Source organism: Oncorhynchus tshawytscha, unplaced genomic scaffold, assembly GCF_018296145.1.
Source record: "Oncorhynchus tshawytscha isolate Ot180627B unplaced genomic scaffold, Otsh_v2.0 Un_contig_4194_pilon_pilon, whole genome shotgun sequence".
NCBI classification, from domain to species: Eukaryota; Metazoa; Chordata; class Actinopteri; order Salmoniformes; family Salmonidae; genus Oncorhynchus; species Oncorhynchus tshawytscha.
In genome coordinates, this window is record NW_024609009.1 from 46,536 (window position 1) to 71,305 (window position 24,770).

Sequence of the window (24,770 nt, forward strand, 5' to 3'; positions counted from 1 at the left end):
TCGGTTCGTTGATACTGTATGTTGACGTGTTTTTAAAAAATGTTTAATTCCAACGCATAGTCCGTTACCATGACGACAGTACGTGTAGTGGGTGCCGGCGAATTCACTTCGACGATGACATTATGGGGGAGGACTGGTGGAAAGCATACGCTCCATCTCGAACACACACACACACACACACACACAGCCTTGTTAGTTCCCTCTCTCTCTCCCAGGCTGCGGCGTCATGCTTCCTGAGCAGACCGTTGTCAGAGCACCAGTAAGAATTAACAAGGTGTTGTAGAGCTCCACCATTAATTACATTTTAATCTAAATTGCGATATGGACATGCACACTCTTTCCAAATCGCAAAAAAAAAAGCTGTGATATATTTGAGACGACACTGAGCCCATCTGTAACACTCATTTTTATACTTTTACATGTTATTACTGGACCTGACTGGACCTGACCTGACTGACCTGACTGGACCTGACTGGACCTGACTGGACCTGACGGAGCTGACTGACCTGACTGGACTGACCTGACTGACCTGACTGGACCTGACTGGACCTGACTGGACCTGACTGACCTGACTGGACCTGACTGGACCTGACTGGACCTGACGGAGCTGACTGGAGCTGACTGGAGCTGACTGACCTGACGGAGCTGACTGAGCTGACTGAGCTGACTGGACCTGACTGACCTGACTGGACCTGACTGGACCTGACTGGACCTGACTGAGCTGACTGGACCTGACTGGACCTGACTGAGCTGACTGGACCTGACGGACCTGACTGGACCTGACTGACCTGACTGGACCTGACTGGACCTGACCTGACTGGACCTGACTGACCTGACTGGACCTGACCTGACTGACCTGACTGAGCTGACTGGACCTGACTGAACTGACTGGAACTGACTGACCTGACCTGACTGGACCTAACCTGACTGAGCTGACTGGACCTGACTGAGCTGACTGGACCTGACGGAGCTGACGGAGCTGACTGAGCTGACTGGAGCTGACTAGACGTGACGGAGCTCGACAACATTCCGCTAACCAAACCCCTCGACAACATTCCGCTAACCGAACCTCGACAACATTCCGCTAGCGGAACCTCGACAAACATTCCGCTAGCGGAACCTCGACAACATTCCGCTAGCGGAACCCCTCGACAACATTCCGCTAGCGGAACCCTCGACAACATTCCGCTAGCGGAACCTCGACAACATTCCGCTAGCGGAACCCTCGACAACATTCCGCCGCGGAACCCCTCGACAACATTCCGCTAGCGAACCTCGAACATTCCGCTAGCGGAACCTCGACAACATTCCGCTAGCGGAACCCCTCGACAACATTCCGCTAGCGGAACCCTCGACAACATTCCGCTAGCGGAACCCTCGACAACATTCCGCTAGCGGAACCCCTCGACAACAATTCAATAATATTCTTTAAGAAATAGAAACAGTATGTGTGGAGGTCCTGGGCTGAAGTGGTTACAAGGTACTCTGTGGTTATGAGGCTGGTTGGACGCACTGACAAATGATCTAAAACAAAGTTAGGTAGCTTATGGTAGAGAAATGAACACGTAATTGTCTGGCAAAAGTTCTGCTGGACATTCCTGCAGTCAGCATGTCAATTGCACATTCCCTCAACTTGAGACAAGTGACATTTTGTTGTTTGATAAAACTGTACATTTTAGTGGTATTTTATTGTCCCCAGCACAAGGTGCACCTGTGTAGTGACCATGCTGTTTAATCAGATTCTTGATATGCCACACATGTCAAGTGGATGGATTATCTTGGCACAGGAGAAATGCTCACTAACAGGCATGTAAACAAATTTGTGCACAACATTTGAGAGAAATAAGCTTTTTATGCTCATGGAACATTTCTGGGGTCTTTTTATTTCAGCTCATGAACCATGTGACCAACACTCTACATGTTGTGTTTCTATTATTGTCCAGTGTGCTTAGTCCCCTTTTCATTCGTTGTCATGCCGACAAAACTGCATTCCTCGGGCCCTCTGTATACACACTGTCAAATGAGAATGATCATTCTAGTTCTAGGATTCCAACAGTTTTATCCAACTGTTCTGTTCTAGAATTGCAAGTAAAATCGCCTATATTTGATCCAAAAGGTCCTATGAATTATTTTGCCCCTTTCGTGCAGCCCGACCTCGGCGTAAGTCTACTTTCCTGTCCGCTGGTTTGTGAGTGTGTCTCAGAGAGAGAGTGTGTGTCTATCTCAGAGAGAGAGAGAGTGTGTCTATCTCAGAGAGAGAGAGTGTGTCTATCTCAGAGAGAGAGAGTGTGTCTATCTCAGAGAGAGAGAGTGTGTCTATCTCAGAGAGAGAGTGTGTGTCTATCTCAGAGAGAGAGTGTGTGTCTATCTCAGAGAGAGTGTGTGTCTATCTCAGAGAGAGTGTGTGTCTATCTCAGAGAGAGTGTGTGTCTATCTCAGAGAGAGAGTGTGTGTGTGTCTATCTCAGAGAGAGTGTGTGTCTATCTCAGAGAGAGAGTGTGTGTGTGTCTATCTCAGAGAGTGTGTGTGTGTGTCTATCTCAGAGAGTGTGTGTGTGTGTGTCTATCTCAGAGAGTGTGTGTGTGTGTCTATCTCAGAGAGTGTGTGTGTGTGTCTATCTCAGAGAGAGAGTGTGTGTGTGTGTGTCTATCTCAGAGAGAGTGTGTGTGTGTGTGTGTGTCTATCTCAGAGAGAGAGTGTGTGTGTGTCTATCTCAGAGAGAGAGTGCAAGAATGTGGTCCCTTCAATAAACTGCCCAGATGGAGAGATGGATAGTGTTGATGGGGTGTCCAGGCCACTGCCTCATCTTACAATCTCTCTCCTTCACGTCTCTCTCTCTCCTTCACATCTCTCTCTCTATTATCTCTCTCCTTCACATCTATCTCTCTCTCCTTCACATCTCTCTCCATCACATCTCTCTCTCTCTCCTTCACATCTCTCTCTCCATCACATCTCTCACTCTCTCTCCTTCACATCTCTCTCTCACTCTCCATCTCTCTCTCAGAGCTCTCCTTCACATCTCTCTCTCTCTCGCTCAGTTATCCTTCACATCTCTCTCTCGCTATCCTTCACATCTCTCTCTCGCTCTCCAGATGGAGAGATGGATCTCTCTGATCTCCTTCACGTCTATCTCTCGTTTCTCCTTCATCTTACATCTCTCTCTCGCTCTCTTCCTTCTCATCTCCTTCACATCTCTCTCGAGCTCCTTCACATCTCTCTCTCGCTCTCCTTCATCATCTCTCTCTATCATCCATCTCTCTCTCCTTCATCTCCCTCTCACATCTCTCTCGCTCTCCTTCACATCTCTCTCTCTCCTTCACATCTCTCTCCCCTTCACATCTATATATCTCTCTCTGTTCTCTCTCTCATTCACATCTCTCTCTGTTCTCTCTCTCATTCACATCTCGATGTTTTCTCTCTCCTTCACATCTCTCTCTCTCCTTCACATCTCTCTCTCCATCACATGTCTCACTCTCTCTCCTTCATCTCCCTCTCTCTCTCTCGCTCTCCTTCACATCTCTCTCTCCTTCACATCTCTCTCCCCTTCACATCTATATATCTCTCTCTGTTCTCTCTCTCATTCACATCTCTCTCTGTTCTCTCTCTCATTCACATCTCGATGTTTTCTCTCTCCTTCACATCTCTCTCTCTCTCCTTCACATCTCTCTCTCCATCACATGTCTCACTCTCTCTCCTTCACCATCTCTCTCTCTCTCGCTCTCCTTCACATCTCTCTCTCTCTCGCTATCCTTCACATCTCTCTCGCTATCCTTCACATCTCTCGCTCTCCTTCACGTCTATCTCTCTCTCACTTTCACAACTCTCTCTCTCACTCTCATTCACATCTCTCTCTCTCCTTCACATCTCTCTCTCTCCTTCACATCTCTCTCTCTCTCTCTCTCTCGATCTCCACATCTCTCTCGCTCTTCTTCATCTCTCTCTCTCTCTCGCTCTCCTTCACATCTCTCTCCCCTTCACATCTATATATCTCTCTCTGTTCTCTCTCTCCTTCACATCTATATATCTCTCTCTGTTCTCTCTCTCCTTCACATCTCTCTGCTCTCTCTCTCCTTCACATCTCTCTGTTCTCTCTCTTTCACATCTCTCTCCTTCACATCTCTCTCTGTTCTCTCTCTCCTTCACATCTCTCTCCTTCACATCTCTCTCTGTTCTCTCTCTCCTTCACATCTCTCTCCTTCACATCTCTCTCTGTTCTCTCTCTCCTTCACATCTCTCTCTGTTCTCTCTCTCCTTCACATCTCTCTCTGTTCTCTCTCTCCTTCACATCTCTCTCTGTTCTCTCTCTCCTTCACATCTCTCTCTGTTCTCTCTCTCCTTCACATCTCCCTCTCTGTTCTTCTCTCCTTCACATCTCTCTCTGTTCTCTCTCTCCTTCACATCTCTCTCTGTTCTCTCTCTCCTTCACATCTCTCTCTCTGTTCTCTCTCTCCTTCACATCTCTCTCTGTTCTCTCTCTCATTCACATCTCGATGTTTTCTCTCTCCTTCACATCTCTCTCTCTCTCCTTCACATCTCTCTCTCCATCACATGTCTCACTCTCTCTCCTTCACCATCTCTCTCTCTCTCGCTCTCCTTTACATCTCTCTCTCTCTCGCTATCCTTCACATCTCTCTCGCTATCCTTCACATCTCTCGCTCTCCTTCACGTCTATCTCTCTCTCACTTTCACAACTCTCTCTCTCACTCTCATTCACATCTCTCTCTCTCCTTCACATCTCTCTCTCTCTCTCTCTCTCTCTCGATCTCCACATCTCTCTCGCTCTTCTTCATCTCTCTCTCTCTCTCGCTCTCCTTCACATCTCTCTCCCCTTCACATCTATATATCTCTCTCTGTTCTCTCTCTCCTTCACATCTATATATCTCTCTCTGTTCTCTCTCTCCTTCACATCTCTCTGCTCTCTCTCTCCTTCACATCTCTCTGTTCTCTCTCTTTCACATCTCTCTCCTTCACATCTCTCTCTGTTCTCTCTCTCCTTCACATCTCTCTCCTTCACATCTCTCTCTGTTCTCTCTCTCCTTCATCTCTCTCTGTTCTCTCTCTCCTTCACATCTCTCTCTCTGTTCTCTCTCTCCTTCACATCTCTCTCTGTTCTCTCTCTCCTTCACATCTCTCTCTGTTCTCTCTCTCCTTCACATCTCTCTCTGTTCTCTCTCTCCTTCACATCTCTCTCTGTTCTCTCTCTCCTTCACATCTCTCTCTGTTCTCTCTCTCCTTCACATCTCTCTCTGTTCTCTCTCTCCTTCACATCTCTCTCTCTGTTCTCTCTCTCCTTCACATCTCTCTCTGTTCTCTCTCTCCTTCACATCTCTCTCTCTGTTCTCTCTCTCCTTCACATCTCTCTCTCTGTTCTCTCTCTCCTTCACATCTCTCTCTCTGTTCTCTCTCTCCTTCACATCTCTCTCTCTGTTCTCTCTCTCCTTCACATCTCTCTCATAGAACTGAGGACAGAGAATGTTCTGTCCTCTGAAGACTTGTTACAAGCTTTAAGCGTGAAGCGATTTCATCCCTCTGTGACCAAGAGAAAGTGGTTTTGGTTCCATTCTACTGAATTACTATTATTATTTTTGTTCCATGTTGAAAGTTTAAAATCTGAGAGGTGAGATGAGACCGATACTGCTGCTCTCCTCTTTAATATGACACGTGGGACTCGCGTCCAGAGGAAATCGATTTGGCCAGAAAATGTTGCACGTCACTCCCTATGCAAATGAGATGGCAGATCTCCCACTCCATCTCAGCTCCTGGCGGCCAGCGCCAGCTGAACAGGAGACTCAGCTGTTTCGCTGACTGTAAAGCAATTGACATTGTGCAGTTCACAGAGCGCTCTGTACACAACAATGTCAGTCAGGGAACCGGTCCAGAACCGCTATTGGTCCCCTAACTAGAGGAGTTGATATTCAAATGAACAGTATACTTATACACATGCTGCCCTGGCAATATACAGTCTAGTCACAGCTCTTCCTGTCAGACACAGGCGATATACAGTTTAGTCACAGCTCTTCCTGTCAGACACAGGTGATATACAGTTTAGTCACAGCTCTTCCTGTCAGACACAGGTGATATACAGTTTAGTCACAGCTCTTCCTGTCAGACACAGGTGATATACAGTTTAGTCACAGCTCTTCCTGTCAGACACAGGCGATATACAGTTTAGTCACAGCTCTTCCTGTCAGACACAGGCGATATACAGTTTAGTCACAGCTCTTCCTGTCAGACACAGGTGATATACAGTTTAGTCACAGCTCTTCCTGTCAGACACAGGTGATATACAGTTTAGTCACAGCTCTTCCTGTCAGACACAGGCGATATACAGTTTAGTCACAGCTCTTCCTGTCAGACACAGGCGATATACAGTTTAGTCACAGCTCTTCCTGTCAGACACAGGCGATATACAGTTTAGTCACAGCTCTTCCTGTCAGACACAGGCGATATACAGTTTAGTCACAGCTCTTCCTGTCAGACACAGGTGATATAAATTAGGTAGCCCGGCCTCACATGCGTAGGCAGGCCACACACACACACCACTCTGCATGCCCCGGCCACAGCTGTGCTCTTGGGATGTCTGAGAGGACATCAGGGCGGATCTTGGCCACCAGGCATCCACTTTTCCTCAAAGGCGAGCCGTGTCCTCCACCTCCTTCCCCTCTCCACCCCTCCTCCTTATCTCCCTGGCGATCCGTGTCCTCCACCTCCTTCCCCTCTCCACCCCTCCTCCTTATCTCCCTGGCGAGCCGTGTCCTCCACCTCATTCCCCTCTCCACCCCTCCTCCTTATCTCCCTGGCGAGCCGTGTCCTCCACCTCCTTCCCCTCTCCACCCTCCTCCTTATCTCCCTGGCGAGCTGTGTCCTCCACCTCCTTCCCCTCTCCACCCTCCTCCTTATCCCCCAGCGACCTGGCAAGGTCCTGTACAGATCGTCTGAATAATGAACCGTATAGGAGAGACCTAAACATACATCTCCCTGAGTTAAGGAGACAATTGAGGAATCTCTCTCTCTCGCTCTCTCTCTCTCTCCACCTCACTCTCTCTCGCTCTCCTCTCCTCTCTCTCCACCTCTCTCTCTCTCTCTCTCTCTCTCTCTCTCGCTCTCTCCTCTCTCTCCACCTCGCTCTCTCTCGCTCTCTCTCGCTCTCTCTCGCTCTCTCTCTCGCTTTCTCTCGCTCTCTCTCCTCTCTCTCCTCTCTCTCTCTCTCTCTCTCTCTCTCTCTCTCTCCTCTCTCACTCCGCTCTCTCTCTCTCCTCTCTCTCTCTCTCTCTCTCCGCTCTCTCGCTCTCTCGCTCTCTCGCTCCTCTCTCGCTCTCTCTCTCTCTCTCTCTCTCTCTCTCTCTCTCTTCTCTCTCCTCTCTCTCTCCTCTCTCCTCTCTCTCTCCTCTCTCCTCTCTCCTCTCTCTCTCTCTCTCTGGGCCTCAACTCCTGTAAACCCAGGGGACTGGCACACAGAGTTGTGTCTCTGTCGTGGACAACAGCTATTTTAGGATCCGTTCTTATGTGTAAGAACCAATCACATACTGTTGTCAGGGAATATCTAACATACTCTACATGACCAATAATATTTGTTCACCTGCTCGTCTAATATCTCATTCCAAAATCATGAGCATTAATATGGAGTTGGTCTCCCCTCTGCTGCTATAACAGCCTCCACTCTTCCGGGAAGGCTTTCCACTAGATGAACATTGGAACATTGCTGCTATAACAGCCTCCACTCTTCCGGGAAGGCTTTCCACTAGATGTTGGAACATTGCTGCTATAACAGCCTCCACTCTTCTGGGAAGGCTTTCCACTAGATGTTGGAACATTGCTGCTATAACAGCCTCCACTCTTCTGGGAAGGCTTTCCACTAGATGTTGGAACATTGCTGCAGGGACTTGCTTCCATTCAGCCACAAGAGCATTAGTGAGGTCTGGGGCACTGATGTTGGGAGATTAGGCCCAAAGGTGTTTGATAGGGTTGAGGTCAGGGCTCTGTGCAGGCCAGTCAAGTTCTTACACACAGATCTCAACAAACCATTTCTGTATGGACCTCGCTTTGTGCACGGGGGCATTGTCATGCTGAAACAGGAAAGGGCCTTCCCCAAACTGCTGCCACAACGTTGGAAGAACGGAATCATCTAGAAGGTCATTGTATGCTGTAGCGTTAAGATTTCCCTTCACTGGAAATAAGGGGCCCAAACCAGAAAAAACAGCCCCAGAACATTATTAATCCTCCGCCAAACTTTACAGTTGGCACTACGCATTGTGGCAGGTAGCGTTCACACACACACACACAGATATATATATATATACATATATATATATATACACACACACACACACACACACACACACACACACACACACACACACGCGCACACAGACAGGCAGGCAGGCAGGCAGGCATATATACACATATACACATCTACATATACACACACATATCTCCCGAGTGCCGAAATAGGAAAGGGCCTTCCCCAAACTGTTGCCACAAATTTGGAAGAACAGAATCATCTATAATGTAATTTCATGCATTAAGATTTCCCTTCATTGGAACTAAGAACGCGTTTCCACTGTTCCAGAGTCCAATGGTGGCGAGCTTTACACCACTCCAGCCGACGGTTGGCGTTGCTCTTAGGCTTGGCATTGAGCATGGTGATCTTAGGCTTGTGTGCGGCTGCTCGGCCATGGAAACACATTTCATGAAGCTCCCGACAAACAGTTATTGTGCTGACGTTGCTTCCAGAGGCAGTTTGGAACTCGGTAGTGAGTGTTGAAACCGAGGACAAACGATTTTTACGCACGGTGCGTTTGAGCACTCGGGCAGTCGCGTTCTGTGAGCTTGTGTGGCCTACCACTTCACGTCTGAGCCGTTGTTGCTCCTAGACGTTATCTCTTCACAATAACAGCACTTACAGTTGACCGGGTAGAAATTCGACGAACTGACTTGTTGGAAAGGTGGTATCCTATGACGTTGCCACGTTGAAAGTCACTGAGCTCTTCAGTACGGCCATTCTATTGACAATGTTTGTCTATGGAGATTACATGGCTGTGTGCTCAATTTTATACACCTGTCACCCACGGTTATGGCTGAAGTAGCCGAATCGACTCATTTCAAGGGGCGTTCCCATACTGCTGTATATATAGTGTACCTTGTCTCTTTTCTCCTTTAGGAGAAACACTGTCAATGTCTCGGCCGTCACTTTCTCTCTCCCTTGCTTCTGACATGTCGTTGTCTGTGAAATATACATGTTCCATTTGTTTCCTGTCCCAGTTTCTCTACTGTTTTATCATATGTAATCATGGCCTCCCAGTTTCTCTACTGTTTTATCATATGTAATCATGGCCTCCCAGTTTCTCTACTGTTTTATCATGTGTATTAATGGCCTCCCAGTTTCTCTACTGTTTTATCATGTGTAATCATGGCCTCCCAGTTTCTCTACTGTTTTATCATGTGTAATCATGGCCTCCCAGTTTCTCTACTGTTTTATCATGTGTAATCATGGCCTCCCAGTTTCTCTACTGTTTTATCATGTGTAATCATGGCCTCCCGGTTTCTCTACTGTTTTATCATGTGTAATTATGGCCTCCCAGTTTCTCTGCTGTTTTATCATATGTAATCATGGCCTCCCAGTTTCTCTACTGTTTTATCATGTGTAATCATGGCCTCCCAGTTTCTCTACTGTTTTATCATGTGTAATCATGGCCTCCCAGTTTCTCTACTGTTTTATCATGTGTAATCATGGCCTCCCAGTTTCTCTACTGTTTTATCATGTGTAATCATGGCCTCCCGGTTTCTCTACTGTTTTATCATGTGTAATAATGGCCTCCCAGTTTCTCTACTGTTTTATCACGTGTAATCATGGCCTCCCAGTTTCTCTACTGTTTTATCACGTGTAATCATGGCCTCCCAGTTTCTCTACTGTTTTATCATGTGTAATCATGGCCTCCCAGTTTCTCTACTGTTTTATCATGTGTAATCATGGCCTCCCAGTTTCTCTACTGTTTTATCATGTGTAATCATGACCTCCCAGTTTCTCTACTGTTTTATCATGTGTAATCATGGCCTCCCAGTTTCTCTACTGTTTTATCATGTGTAATCATGGCCTCCCAGTTTCTCTACTGTTTTATCATGTGTAATCATGGCCTCCCAGTTTCTCTACTGTTTTATCATGTGTAATCATGGCCTCCTAGTTTCTCTACTGTTTTATCATGTGTAATCATGGCCTCCCAGTTTCTCTACTGTTTTATCATGTGTAATCATGGCCTCCCAGTTTCTCTACTGTTTTATCATGTGTAATCATGGCCTCCCAGTTTCTCTACTGTTTTATCATGTGTAATCATGGCCTCCCAGTTTCTCTACTGTTTTATCATATGTAATCATGGCCTCCCAGTTTCTCTACTGTTTTATCATGTGTAATCATGGCCTCCCGGTTTCTCTACTGTTTTATCATGTGTAATCATGGCCTCCCAGTTTCTCTACTGTTTTATCACGTGCGACATGGTTTTTCAGCAGAACATTCCACATCACGTCTAAAGGGCAAACGTCTCCAGACTAAATGCACTTTGACACATTGACTACATGAGGAATGGATGTTACGCCATGCGAGCGGAGATGTAACGTGTTCACCTAACAGCCCTGGGCTGTTACTGTTTGGACTGCTGACATTTCTGACAGAGCGGGACTGTGTTGCTAACGTAGCGTGACGACACAAACATTAGAATCTCTGCTTTGGGGTTGTGGAGAAGAAAAAACAATCTATCTGCTGTGATTTAAAAACCCCATTGGACAGGAGACAGTCTATCCACATTCTACCAGCTGTTCGACTCGGTATCAGACGTTTACATTACTCAATGTAGGTTTACAACTCAATGTAGGTTTACAACTCAATGTAGGTTTACATTACTCAATGTACGTTTACAACTCAATGTAGGTTTACAACTCAATGTAGGTTTACAACTCAATGTAGGTTTACATTACTCAATGTAGGTTTACATTACTCAATGTAGGTTTACATTACTCAATGTAGGTTTACAACTCAATGTAGGTTTACAACTCAATGTACGTTTACAACTCAATGTAGGTTTACAACTCAATGTAGGTTTACAACTCAATGTAGGTTTACAATGTAGGTTTACAACTCAATGTAGGTTTACAACTCAATGTAGGTTTACAACTCAATGTAGGTTTACAACTCAATGTAGGTTTACAACTCAATGTAGGTTTACATTACTCAATGTAGGTTTACAACTCAATATAGGTTTACAACTCAATGTAGGTTTACAACTCAATGTACGTTTACAACTCAATGTAGGTTTACAACTCAATGTAGGTTTACAACTCAATGTAGGTTTACAACTCAATGTAGGTTTACATTACTCAATGTAGGTTTACAGGTTTACTCAATGTAGGTTTACAACTCAATGTAGGTTTACAACTCAATGTAGGTTTACAACTCAGGTTTACAACTCAATGTAGGTTTACAACTCAATGTAGGTTTACAACTCAATGTAGGTTTACAACTCAATGTAGGTTTACAACTCAATGTAGGTTTACAACTCAATGTAGGTTTACAACTCAATGTAGGTTTACAACTCAAGGTTTACAACTCAATGTAGGTTTACAGGTTTACAACTCAATGTAGGTTTACAACTCAAGGTTTACAACTCAATGTAGGTTTACAACTCAATGTAGGTTTACAACTCAATGTAGGTTTACAACTCAATGTAGTTTACAACTCAATGTAGTTTACAACTCAATGTAGGTTTACAACTCAATGTAGGTTTACAACTCAATGTAGGTTTACTCAATGTAGGTTTACAACTCAATGTAGGTTTACAACTCAATGTAGGTTTACAACTCAATGTAGGTTTACAACTCAATGTAGGTTTACAACTCAATGTAGGTTTACAACTCAATGTAGGTTTACAACTCAATGTAGGTTTACAACTCAATGTAGGTTTACAACTCAATAGGTTTACAACTCAATGTACGTTTACAACTCAATGTAGGTTTACATTACTCAATGTACGTTTACAACTCAATGTACGTTTACAACTCAATGTAGGTTTACAACTCAATGTAGGTTTACAACTCAATGTAGGTTTACATTACTCAATGTAGGTTTACATTACTCAATGTAGGTTTACAACTCAATGTAGGTTTACAACTCAATGTAGGTTTACAACTCAATGTAGGTTTACAACTCAATGTAGGTTTACATTACTCAATGTAGGTTTACAACTCAATGTAGGTTTACAACTCAATGTAGGTTTACAACTCAATGTAGGTTTACAACTCAATGTAGGTTTACAACTCAATGTAGGTTTACAACTCAATGTAGGTTTACAACTCAATGTAGGTTTACAGGTTTACAACTCAATGTAGGTTTACAACTCAATGTAGGTTTACAACTCAATGTAGGTTTACAACTCAATGTAGGTTTACATTACTCAATGTAGGTTTACATTACTCAATGTAGGTTTACATTACTCAATGTAGGTTTACAACTCAATGTAGGTTTGCATTACTCAATGTACGTTTACAACTCAATGTAGGTTTACAACTCAATGTACGTTTACAACTCAATGTAGGTTTACAACTCAATGTAGGTTTACATTACTCAATGTAGGTTTACAACTCAATGTAGGTTTACATTACTCAATGTAGGTTTACAACTCAATGTAGGTTTACAACTCAATGTAGGTTTACAACTCAATGTAGGTTTACAACTCAATGTAGGTTTACAACTCAATGTAGGTTTACAACTCAATGTAGGTTTACAACTCAATGTAGGTTTACATTACTCAATGTAGGTTTACATTACTCAATGTAGGTTTACAACTCAATGTAGGTTTACATTACTCAATGTATTTACAACTCAATAACAGTTTACATGTACTCAATGTAGGTTTACTAACTCAATGTAGGTTTACAACTCAAGGTTTACAACTCAATGTAGGTTTACAACTCAATGTAGGTTTACAACTCAATGTTTACATTACTCAGGTTTACATTACAAACGTTTCAATGTAGGTTTACATTACTCAATGTAGGTTTACAACTCAATGATGAAACTTGGTTTACAACTCAATGTAGGTTTACAACTCAATGTAGGTTTACATAGTATCAATGTTTACAACTCAATGTAGGTTTACAACTCAATGTAGGTTTACAACTCAATGCCAGGTTTACAACTCAATGTAGGTTTACAACTCAATATAGGTTTACAACTCAATGTAGGTTTACATTACTCAACATACATTACTCAATGTACGTTTACAACTCAATGTAGGTTTACATTACTCAATGTATTCTACAATGTCATATAACAGTTTACCAGACAGCACATGAGAGAGCCTAACCATAGTCGTTGTCCGGATTTTTTAAACCTCATCATCCAAAACAAACGTTTCAAGACATCGAAATAACGGCCATATTTTCCCGTTAATACCCAAAACATACAATGATGAAACTTGGAAGCCATTTTGAATCCATGTTGTTGGTCCTAGTATCATGTAATGTTCAGAATATGTTGAGGGAGTTATTTATTTCACTACTTCTGCCAGTGAATGAAAGCCAGGCTATAGTTACTACGTTGTACTAGATACTACTGCTACATGAGTCATATGAAATAGTCAGTGTCGAGGTCTTCATGGCTCCCTGAGTGGCGCAGCGGTCTAATACACTGCATCTCAGTGCTAGAGGCGTTACTACAGACACCCTGGTTCGAATCCAGGCCGTATCACAGCATCTCAGTGCTAGAGGCGTCACTACAGACACCCTGGTTCGAATCCAGGCCGTATCACAGCGGTCTAATACACTGCATCTCAGTGCTAGAGGCGTTACTACAGACACCCTGGTTCGAATCCAGGCCGTATCACAGCATCTCAGTGCTAGAGGCGTCACTACAGACACCCTGGTTCGAATCCAGGCCGTATCACAGCGGTCTAATACACTGCATCTCAGTGCTAGAGGCGTTACTACAGACACCCTGGTTCGAATCCAGGCCGTATCACAGCATCTCAGTGTATCTAATACACTGCATCTCAGTGCTCAGTGAGGCGTCACTACAGACACCCTGGTTCGAATCCAGGCCGTATCACCACGGTCTAATACACTGCATCTCAGTGCTAGAGGCGTTACTACAGACACCCTGGTTCGAATCCAGGCCGTAATACACACAGCATCTCAGTGCTAGAGGCGTTACTACAGACACCCTGGTTCGAATCCAGGCCGTATCACAGCGGTCTAATACACTGCATCTCAGTGCTAGAGGCGTCACTACAGACACCCTGGTTCGAATCCAGGCCGTATCACCACGGTCTAATACACTGCATCTCAGTGCTAGAGGCGTCACTACAGACACCCTGGTTCGAATCCAGGCCGTATCACCACGGTCTAATACACTGCATCTCAGTGCTAGAGGCGTTACTACAGACACCTTGGTTCGAATCCAGGCCGTATCACAGCGGTCTAATACACTGCATCTCAGTGCTAGAGGCGTCACTACAGACACCCTGGTTCGAATCCAGGCCGTATCACAGCGGTCTAATACACTGCATCTCAGTGCTAGAGGCGTCACTACAGACACCCTGGTTCGAATCCAGGCCGTATCACCACGGTCTAATACACTGCATCTCAGTGCTAGAGGCGTTACTACAGACACCTTGGTTCGAATCCAGGCCGTATCACAGCGGTCTAATACACTGCATCTCAGTGCTAGAGGCGTCACTACAGACACCCTGGTTCGAATCCAGGCCGTATCACAGCGGTCTAATACACTGCATCTCAGTGCTAGAGGCGTTACTACAGACACCCTGGTTCGAATCCAGGCCGTATCACAGCGGTCTAATACACTGCATCTCAGTGCTAGAGGCGTTACTACAGACACCTTGGTTCGAATCCAGGCCGTATCACAGCGGTCTAATACACTGCATCTCAGTGCTAGAGGCGTCACTACAGACACCCTGGTTTGAATCCAGGCCGTATCACCGCGGTCTAATACACTGCATCTCAGTGCTAGAGGCGTTACTACAGACACCCTGGTTCGAATCCAGGCCGTATCACAGCGGTCTAATACACTGCATCTCAGTGCTAGAGGCGTTACTACAGACACCTTGGTTCGAATCCAGGCCGTATCACAGCGGTCTAATACACTGCATCTCAGTGCTAGAGGCGTCACTACAGACACCCTGGTTCGAATCCAGGCCGTATCACAGCGGTCTAATACACTGCATCTCAGTGCTAGAGGCGTTACTACAGACACCCTGGTTCGAATCCAGGCCGTATCACTGCATCTCAGTGCTAGAGGCGTTACTACAGACACCCTGGTTCGAATCCAGGCCGTATCACAGCGGTCTAATACACTGCATCTCAGTGCTAGAGGCGTTACTACAGACACCCTGGTTCGAATCCAGGCCGTATCACAGCATCTCAGTGCTAGAGGCGTTACTACAGACACCCTGGTTCGAATCCAGGCCGTATCACAGCGGTCTAATACACTGCATCTCAGTGCTAGAGGCGTCACTACAGACACCCTGGTTCGAATCCAGGCCGTATCACCGCGGTCTAATACACTGCATCTCAGTGCTAGAGGCGTTACTACAGACACCCTGGTTCGAATCCAGGCCGTATCACAGCGGTCTAATACACTGCATCTCAGTGCTAGAGGCGTTACTACAGACACCTTGGTTCGAATCCAGGCCGTATCACAGTGGTCTAATACACTGCATCTCAGTGCTAGAGGCGTCACTACAGACACCCTGGTTCGAATCCAGGCCGTATCACAGCGGTCTAATACACTGCATCTCAGTGCTAGAGGCGTCACTACAGACACCCTGGTTCGAATCCAGGCCATATCACAGCGGTCTAATACACTGCATCTCAGTGCTAGAGGCGTCACTACAGACACCCTGGTTCGAATCCAGGCTGTATCACAACCGGGCCGTGATTGGGAGTCCCACGCCCAGTGTCGTCCGGGTTAGGGTTTGGCCGGGGGTAGGCCGTCATTATAAATATGAATTTGTTCTTAACTGACCAGCCTCGTTAAATAATGAGACTTCTAATTTAATTTTTATTTTTTTACTATTGTCGTCGTATCTGAGGTTCATCTTGCGGCTCGTGGCGATGTCACGTCCCTCACTTTCAGTGTCGAGTGGACTAACTGCTTCCTCATATTACTGCTGGAGATAATGTATCTATGAAGGTTAATGATAAGGTAATGGTTCTTCCAGGACATCCTGCTAAGCACGAGGGTCAACTGCCTTTAGCTCAGGTGTAAAGGACGTCCCTCTGCTTGCTCAGCTACGACTACTTCCTCCTTATTCCGCCCGTACCTGGCACCAACTCAGAGGACCTCTCCTTGCTCAGCTACGACCACTTCCTCCTTATTCAGACCGTACCTGACACCAACTCAGAGGACCTCTGCTTTACAAATACACGTGACGACACCTTCCTCGAGTGTCTTATCTGATCGCTCCATCTCAGAAGCTAATGAGGGACACTTAAGGCTGAGGAGCACGCTTCTCTCACACACACACAGACACACACACAGAGAGAGAGAGAGAGAGACACACACACACACACACAGAGAGAGAGAGAGACACACAGACACACACAGAGCTGCCACTAACATGTAGAGCCTGTCTCTCTGTATCTAGCTAGTCATCTCCTGCTAAGGGAAGTAATTAAGTCGTTTTGGGAGGAGATTTGTTTGTTTTAATCACCTTCCTGGACTGCAGCCAATTGTTGTGTCACACACACACACACACACACACACACACACACACACACACACACACACACACACACACACACACACACACATCACCTAAGTGTCTCTTTTCTCTCTCTCTCTCACACACACACACACACACACACACACACACACACACACACACACACCACCTAAGTGTCTCTGTCACACACACACTCACACACACACACACACACACACACACACACACACACATCACCTAAGTGTCTCTTTCTCTCTCTCTCTCACACACACACACACACACACACACACACACACACACACACATCACCCAAGTGTCTCTTTCTCTCTCTCTCTCTCTCTCTCTCTCTCGCTCACACACACACCCGGTATTGTCCTGTCATCTCAGCACTGTAGGACAGCCAGGTAATAAGAACTGAAGAGAGAGGGTTTTGTTTTCCTGTAGTGAATTGCCATGATGGATCTGAAGCAGTGGCTCAATAAAACACCAACCCTGTTGTTGTGATTACATGATATCACCTGACTGGCTCGTCAAACCACTTCGGACCAATTGAGCCAGATGATTGGTTGGTCCTCTAGCAGAATTGCTCCAGTTTGTTGTTGATATCTAGAGAACCCCCCGAGAAGTATATGGTTCCTTTTAAAGAGCCCATTCAGTACTCTGACTTCTCTGTGACAGATACAGTGGCTAGATAGATGCTAGACTGTTGTCGTCGTCCCCCCATCCCGTTTAGTACCCTTGGGTTTGTTTGGATGTTATTCTCTAAAGATCAGTATGACAGGGAACGTGTGCTGAAAAAGACCTCCTATTAGGGGACTACCTCACATCCCCTTTATCTGCTGTTCTGTTCCATTGTCTTCGATAAATACAACCTAGATGGACTAGTCCATTTAGTTCTGAATCAGAGCTCTACCAATACAACCTAGATGGACTAGTCTAGTAGTTCTGAATCAGAGCTCCACTATTCCACCAATACAACCTAGATGGACCAGTCCATTTAGTTCTGAATCAGAGCTCTACCGATACAACCTAGATGGACTAGTCCATTTAGTTCTGAATCAGAGCTCCACTATTCCACCAATACAACCTAGTTGGACTAGTCCATTTAGTTCTGAATCAGAGCTCCACCAATACAACCTAGATGGACTAGTCTAGTAGTTCTGAATCAGAGCTCCACCAATACAACCTAGATGGACTAGTCCATTTAGTTCTGAATCAGAGCTCTACCAATACAACCTAGATGGACTAGTCTAGTAGTTCTGAATCAGAGCTCCACTATTCCACCAATACAACCTAGATGGACTAGTCCATTTAGTTCTGAATCAGAGCTCCACTATTCCACCAATACAACCTAGATGGACTAGTCTAGTAGTTCTGAATCAGAGCTCCACTATTCCACCAATACAACCTAGTTGGACTAGTCCATTTAGTTCTGAATCAGAGCTCCACCAATACAACCTAGATGGACTAGTCTAGTAGTTCTGAATCAGAGCTCCACTATTCCACCAATACAACCTAGTTGGACTAGTCCATTTAGTTCTGAATCAGAGCTCTACCAATACAACCTAGATGGACTAGTCCAGTAGTTCTGAATCAGAGCTCCACTATTCCACCAATACAACCTAGTTGGACTAGTCCATTTAGTTCTGAATCAGAGCTCTACCAATACAACCTAGATGGACTAGTCCATTTAGTTCTGAATCAGAGCTCTACCAATACAACCTAGATGGACTAGTCCAGTAGTTCTGAATCAGAGCTCTACCAATACAACCTAGATGGACTAGTCCAGTAGTTCTGAATCAGAGCTCTACCAATACAACCTAGATGGACTAGTCCAGTAGTTCTGATTCAGAGCTCTACCAATACAACCTAGATGGACTAGTCCAGTAGTTCTGAATCAGAGCTCTACCAATACAACCTAGATGGACTAGTCCAGTAGTTCTGAATCAGAGCTCTACCAATACAACCTAGATGGACTAGTCCAGTAGTTCTGAATCAGAGCTCTACCAATACAACCTAGATGGACTAGTCCAGTAGTTCTGAATCAGAGCTCCACTATTCCACCAATACAACCTAGTTGGACTAGTCCATTTAGTTCTGAATCAGAGCTCTACCAATACAACCTAGATGGACTAGTCCATTTAGTTCTGAATCAGAGCTCTACCAATACAACCTAGATGGACTAGTCCAGTAGTTCTGATTCAGAGCTCTACCAATACAACCTAGATGGACTAGTCCAGTAGTTCTGATTCAGAGCTCTACCAATACAACCTAGATGGACTAGTCCAGTAGTTCTGAATCAGAGCTCCGGTATTCCACCAATATAACCTAGATGGACTAGTCCAGTAGTTCTGAATCAGAGCTCCGGTATTCCACCAATACAACCTAGATGGACTAGTCCAGTAGTTCTGAATCAGAGCTCCACCAATACAACCTAGATGGACTAGTCCAGTAGTTCTGAATCAGAGCTCCGGTATTCCACCAATACAACCTAGATGGACTAGTCCAGTAGTTCTGAATCAGAGCTCCACCAATACAACCTAGATGGACCAGTCCAGTAGTTCTGAATCAGAGCTCCGGTATTCCACCAATACAACCTAGATGGACTAGTCCAGTAGTTCTGAATCAGAGCTCCACCAATACAACCTAGATGGACTAGTCCAGTAGTTCTGAATCAGAGCTCCGGTATTCCACCAATACAACCTAGATGGACTAGTCCATTTAGTTCTGAATCAGAGCTCCGGTATTCCACCAATACAACCTAGATGGACCAGTCCAGTAGTTCTGAATCAGAGCTCCGGTATTCCACCAATATAACCTAGATGGACTAGTCCAGTAGTTCTGAATCAGAGGTCCACCAATACAACCTAGATGGACCAGTCCAGTAGTTCTGAATCAGAGCTCCGGTATTCCACCAATACAACCTAGATGGACTAGTCCAGTAGTTCTGAATCAGAGCTCTACCAATATAACCTAGATGGACTAGTCCAGTAGTTCTGAATCAGAGCTCCGGTATTCCACCAATACAACCTAGATGGACTAGTCCAGTAGTTCTGAATCAGAGCTCCGGTATTCCACCAATACAACCTAGATGGACTAGTCCAGTAGTTCTGAATCAGAGCTCCGGTATTCCACCAATACAACCTAGATGGACTAGTCCAGTAGTTCTGAATCAGAGCTCCGGTATTCCACCAATACAACCTAGATGGACTAGTCTAGTAGTTCTGAATCAGAGCTCCACCAATATAACCTAGATGGACTAGTCTAGTAGTTCTGAATCAGAGCTCCGGTATTCCACGGTCATCTCACAGGCTTTTCTACTGTATGTGAAACACACCATGACCACAGGATTCATCATATCTGAGTGATTCATAATGTGATGCTGCTGGGTCTTCAATGGTTCCTCTCGCACTTATACTACAGCGTTGTTCAATACTCCATGCTGATTGGCTAGGAGGGTATATTCTAGAGCGTTGATTCGTTTCAGATATACAGACAGTTCAATACTCCATGCTGATTGGCTAGGGTATATTCTAGAGCGTTGGGTATATTCTACTCCATGCGTTGATTCGTTTTCAGATATACAGACAGTTGGACAAGATATTGGACACCATCTGAAGTAGTTACACTTAAATAGTACAGCAACACATCACTACCCAGTCTCATGTTAACCAGTATAACTAGTCCCCTGATCACCATCACTACCCAGTCTCTCATGTTAACCAGTATAACTAGTCCCCTGATCACCATCACTACCCAGTCTCTCATGTTAACCAGTATAACTAGTCCCCTGATCACCATCACTACCCAGTCTCTCATGTTAACTAGTATAACTAGTCCCCTGATCACCATCACTACCCAGTCTCTCATGTTAACCAGTATAACTAGTATAACTAGTCCCCTGATCACCGTCACTACCCAGTCTCTCATGTTAACCAGTATAACTAGTCCCCTGATCACCATCACTACCCAGTCTCTCATGTTAACTAGTATAACTAGTCCCCTGATCACCATCACTACCCAGTCTCTCATGTTAACCAGTATAACTAGTCCCCAGATCACCATCACTACCCAGTCTCTCATGTTAACTAGTATAACTAGTCCCCAGATCACCATCACTACCCAGTCTCTCATGTTAACCAGTATAACTAGTCCCCTGATCACCATCACTACCCAGTCTCTCATGTTAACCAGTATAACTAGTCCCCTGATCACCATCACTACCCAGTCTCTCATGTTAACTAGTATAACTAGTCCCCTGATCACCGTCACTACCCAGTCTCTCATGTTAACCAGTATAACTAGTCCCCTGATCACCATCACTACCCAGTCTCTCATGTTAACCAGTATAACTAGTATAACTAGTCCCCTGATCACCATCACTACCCAGTCTCTCATGTTAACCAGTATAACTAGTATACCTAGTCCCCTGATCACCGTCACTACCCAGTCTCTCATGTTAATCAGTATAACTAGTATAACTAGTCCCCTGATCACCATCACTACCCAGTCTCTCATGTTAATCAGTATAACTAGTATAACTAGTCCCCTGATCACCATCACTACCCAGTCTCTCATGTTAACCAGTATAACTAGTCCCCTGATCACCATCACTACCCAGTCTCTCATGTTAACTAGTATAACTAGTATAACTAGTCCCCTGATCACCATCACTACCCAGTCTCTCATGTTAACTAGTATAACTAGTCCCCTGATCACCGTCACTACCCAGTCTCTCATGTTAACTAGTATAACTAGTCCCCTGATCACCATCACTACCCAGTCTCTCATGTTAACTAGTATAACTAGTCCCCTGATCACCATCACTACCCAGTCTCTCATGTTAACTAGTATAACTAGTCCCCTGATCACCATCACTACCCAGTCTCTCATGTTAACCAGTATAACTAGTATAACTAGTCCCCTGATCACCGTCACTACCCAGTCTCTCATGTTAACTAGTATAACTAGTCCCCTGATCACCATCACTACCCAGTCTCTCATGTTAACTAGTATAACTAGTATATCACTACCCAGTCTCCCCTGATCACCATCACTACCCAGTCTCTCATGTTAACCAGTATAACTAGTATAACTAGTCCCCTGATCACCATCACTACCCAGTCTCTCATGTTAACTAGTATAACTAGTCCCCTGATCACCATCACTACCCAGTCTCACATGTTAACCAGTATAACTAGTCCCCTGATCACCATCACTACCCAGTCTCTCTCAGTATAACATGTCACCATCACTACCAGTATCTCATAACCAGTATAACTAGTCCCCTGATCACCATCACTACCCAGTCTCTCATGTTAACCAGTATAACTAGTATAACTAGTCCCCTGATCACCATCACTACCCAGTCTCTCATGTTAAGCTAGTATAACTAGTCCCTTGATCACCATCACTACCCAGTCTCTCATGTTAACCAGTATAACTAGTATAACTAGTCCCCTGATCACCATCACTACCCAGTCTCTCATGTTAACCTAGTATAACTAGTCCCCTGATCACCATCACTACCCAGTCTCTCATGTTAACCAGTTTAACTAGTATACCTAGTCCCCTGATCACCATCACTACCCAGTCTCTCATGTTAAGCTAGTATAACTAGTCCCTTGATCACCGTCACTACCCAGTCTCTCATGTTAACTAGTATAACTAGTCCCCTGATCACCATCACTACCCAGTCTCTCATGTTAACCAGTATAACTAGTCCCCTGATCACCATCACTACCCAGTCTCTCATGTTAATCAGTATAACTAGTATAACTAGTCCCCTGATCACCATCACTACCCAGTCTCTCATGTTAACTAGTATAACTACTCCCCTGATCACCATCACTACCCAGTCTCTCATGTTAACCATAACTAGTCCCCTGATCACCGTCACTACCCAGTCTCTCATGTTAACCAGTATAACTAGTATAACTAGTCCCCTGATCACCGTCACTACCCAGTCTCTCATGTTAATCAGTATAACTAGTATAACTAGTCCCCTGATCACCATCACTACCCAGTCTCTCATGTTAATCAGTATAACCAGTATAACTAGTCCCCTGATCACCGTCACTACCCAGTCTATATTGTGTGGGCCTCTCCCTTCTCCAGCTCCTGTATAACTCCCAGTAGGTTGTAGGACCACACATCAGATAGATAGTGATAGTAAAGTCTCCTTACCCCTCTCTGTGGGCCTCTCCCAGTAGGTTGTAGGACCTATACATCAGATAGATAGTGATAGTAAAGTCTCCTTACCCCTCTCTGTCGGCCTCTCCCTTCTCCTGTATAACTCCCAGTAGGTTGTAGGACCTATACATCAGATAGATAGTGATAGTAAAGTCTCCTTACCCCTCTCTGTGGGCCTCTCCCTTCTCCTGTATAACTCCCAGTAGGTTGTAGGACCCACACATCAGATAGATAGTGATAGTAAAGTCTCCTTACCCCTCTCTGTGGGCCTCTCTCCTGTATAACTCCCAGTAGGTTGTAGGACCCACACATCAGATAGATAGTGATAGTAAAGCCTCCTTACCCCTCTCTGTGGGCCTCTCCCTTCTCCAGCTCCTGTATAACTCCCAGTAGGACCTTGATGGTCTCCTGGCTGGAGGAGATCAGGTTCTCCATGGCCTGAAGCTGTGATTTCACGTCCTCTCCTCCCTCCCCTTTCTGAGTCAGTACTGGTACTATCTGCTTACAGGCCCCTCCGGGGTTAACTCCCCCCGCAGTCGCTACGGTCGCTGGTTCGACCCCGCTACTCCTACAGCCCAGCGCCTCCCCCGTGGTCCGGGCCGAGAACGTCTGTGATGAGAACGTCTGTGATGAGAACGTTGCCGGTTCATGACACTGTGCCTGAGTAGTGCAGCCAGCGGCCCGCGGGAGAGTCTGAGACTGTAGTCCATTGAGCTCCAGTCCCTTCATTCGTTTGCTCCGTGCTGTCGGGCTCTCCAGACACTCCACCTGGGTCAGAGAGTTCCAGGAGATGGGGCCGGTCACCTTGGAGACTGAGGAAGACCCTCTCATGTCCCCCGGCAGAGTCCTGCTAGAGCCTGGCTCCTCCGAGTGGAGCAGCTGCCGTTTACCGGCCGGACGGTCCGAGGAGTCCAGTTCCCTGTGTTCTAATCCTTCCAGGGGGTTTGATTCGATGCTGCAGATCTGGTAGTCGGTGGCCTGTGGGTTGGAGTCGATGCTGCAGATCTGGTAGTCGGTGGCCTGTGGGTTGGAGTCGATGCTGCAGATCTGGTAGTCCTGTGGGTTGGAGTCGACACTGCAGATCTGGTAGTCGGTGGCCTGTGGGTTGGAGTCGGGTGTGTTGGAGGGAGAGGGGCCGTCTGTGAGCATCAGACAGTCAGAGTAGAGGACGTCGTCTGTACAGTGCTTCTCCACCGTAGCCATGCACTCCGTAGTATGCAACAAGGCTCTGGTTCTCTGTACTCCTCCTCCTCCTCCACCGCAGGCTCCCCTGTCCTCTAAACGCTCCACAGCTCTGGTTCTCTGTACTCCTCCTCCTCCTCCTCCACCGCAGGCTCCCCTGTCCCCAAAACGCTCCACAGCTCTGGAGTGCTTGACGTCGATGACAAACCCATTGTTGTGGCCCTTGTCTCTCTCCACTTGCTTGGTGTGGCTGTGGCCCTTGTCTCTCTCCACATGCTTGGTGTGGCTGTGGCCCTTCTTCCTCTCCATGGGAAAGGTCTTGTAACGGCTCCTGAGGTCCGGGAGGTCTGGACCCCTGTGCTCTTGGTGACGTTGGGGATGGAGCGCCGAGCGGGCACGGTCATGTATTTGCGGTACACCACCTTGGGGAAAACGGTTTAGAGTTTTGAAAATGTGTTTTCTCTTCACACACCGACACATTACAGAGTAAACAACAACATTGACACATTAGAGTAAACAACAACAACATTGACACATTAGAGTAAACAACAACAACATTGACACATTACAGAGTAAAAACAACAACATTGACACATTACAGAGTAAACAACAACATTGACACATTAGAGTAAACAACAACAACATTGACACATTACAGAGTAAAAACAA

At 45.6% G+C, this 24,770-nt stretch overlaps 1 pseudogene; it reads right to left on the minus strand.

The window, feature by feature from the left end:
- Positions 1–24,538, minus strand: part of LOC112241593 — a 57,964-nt pseudogene extending 33,426 nt beyond the window's left edge.
- Positions 24,539–24,770: the final 232 nt, after the last annotated feature.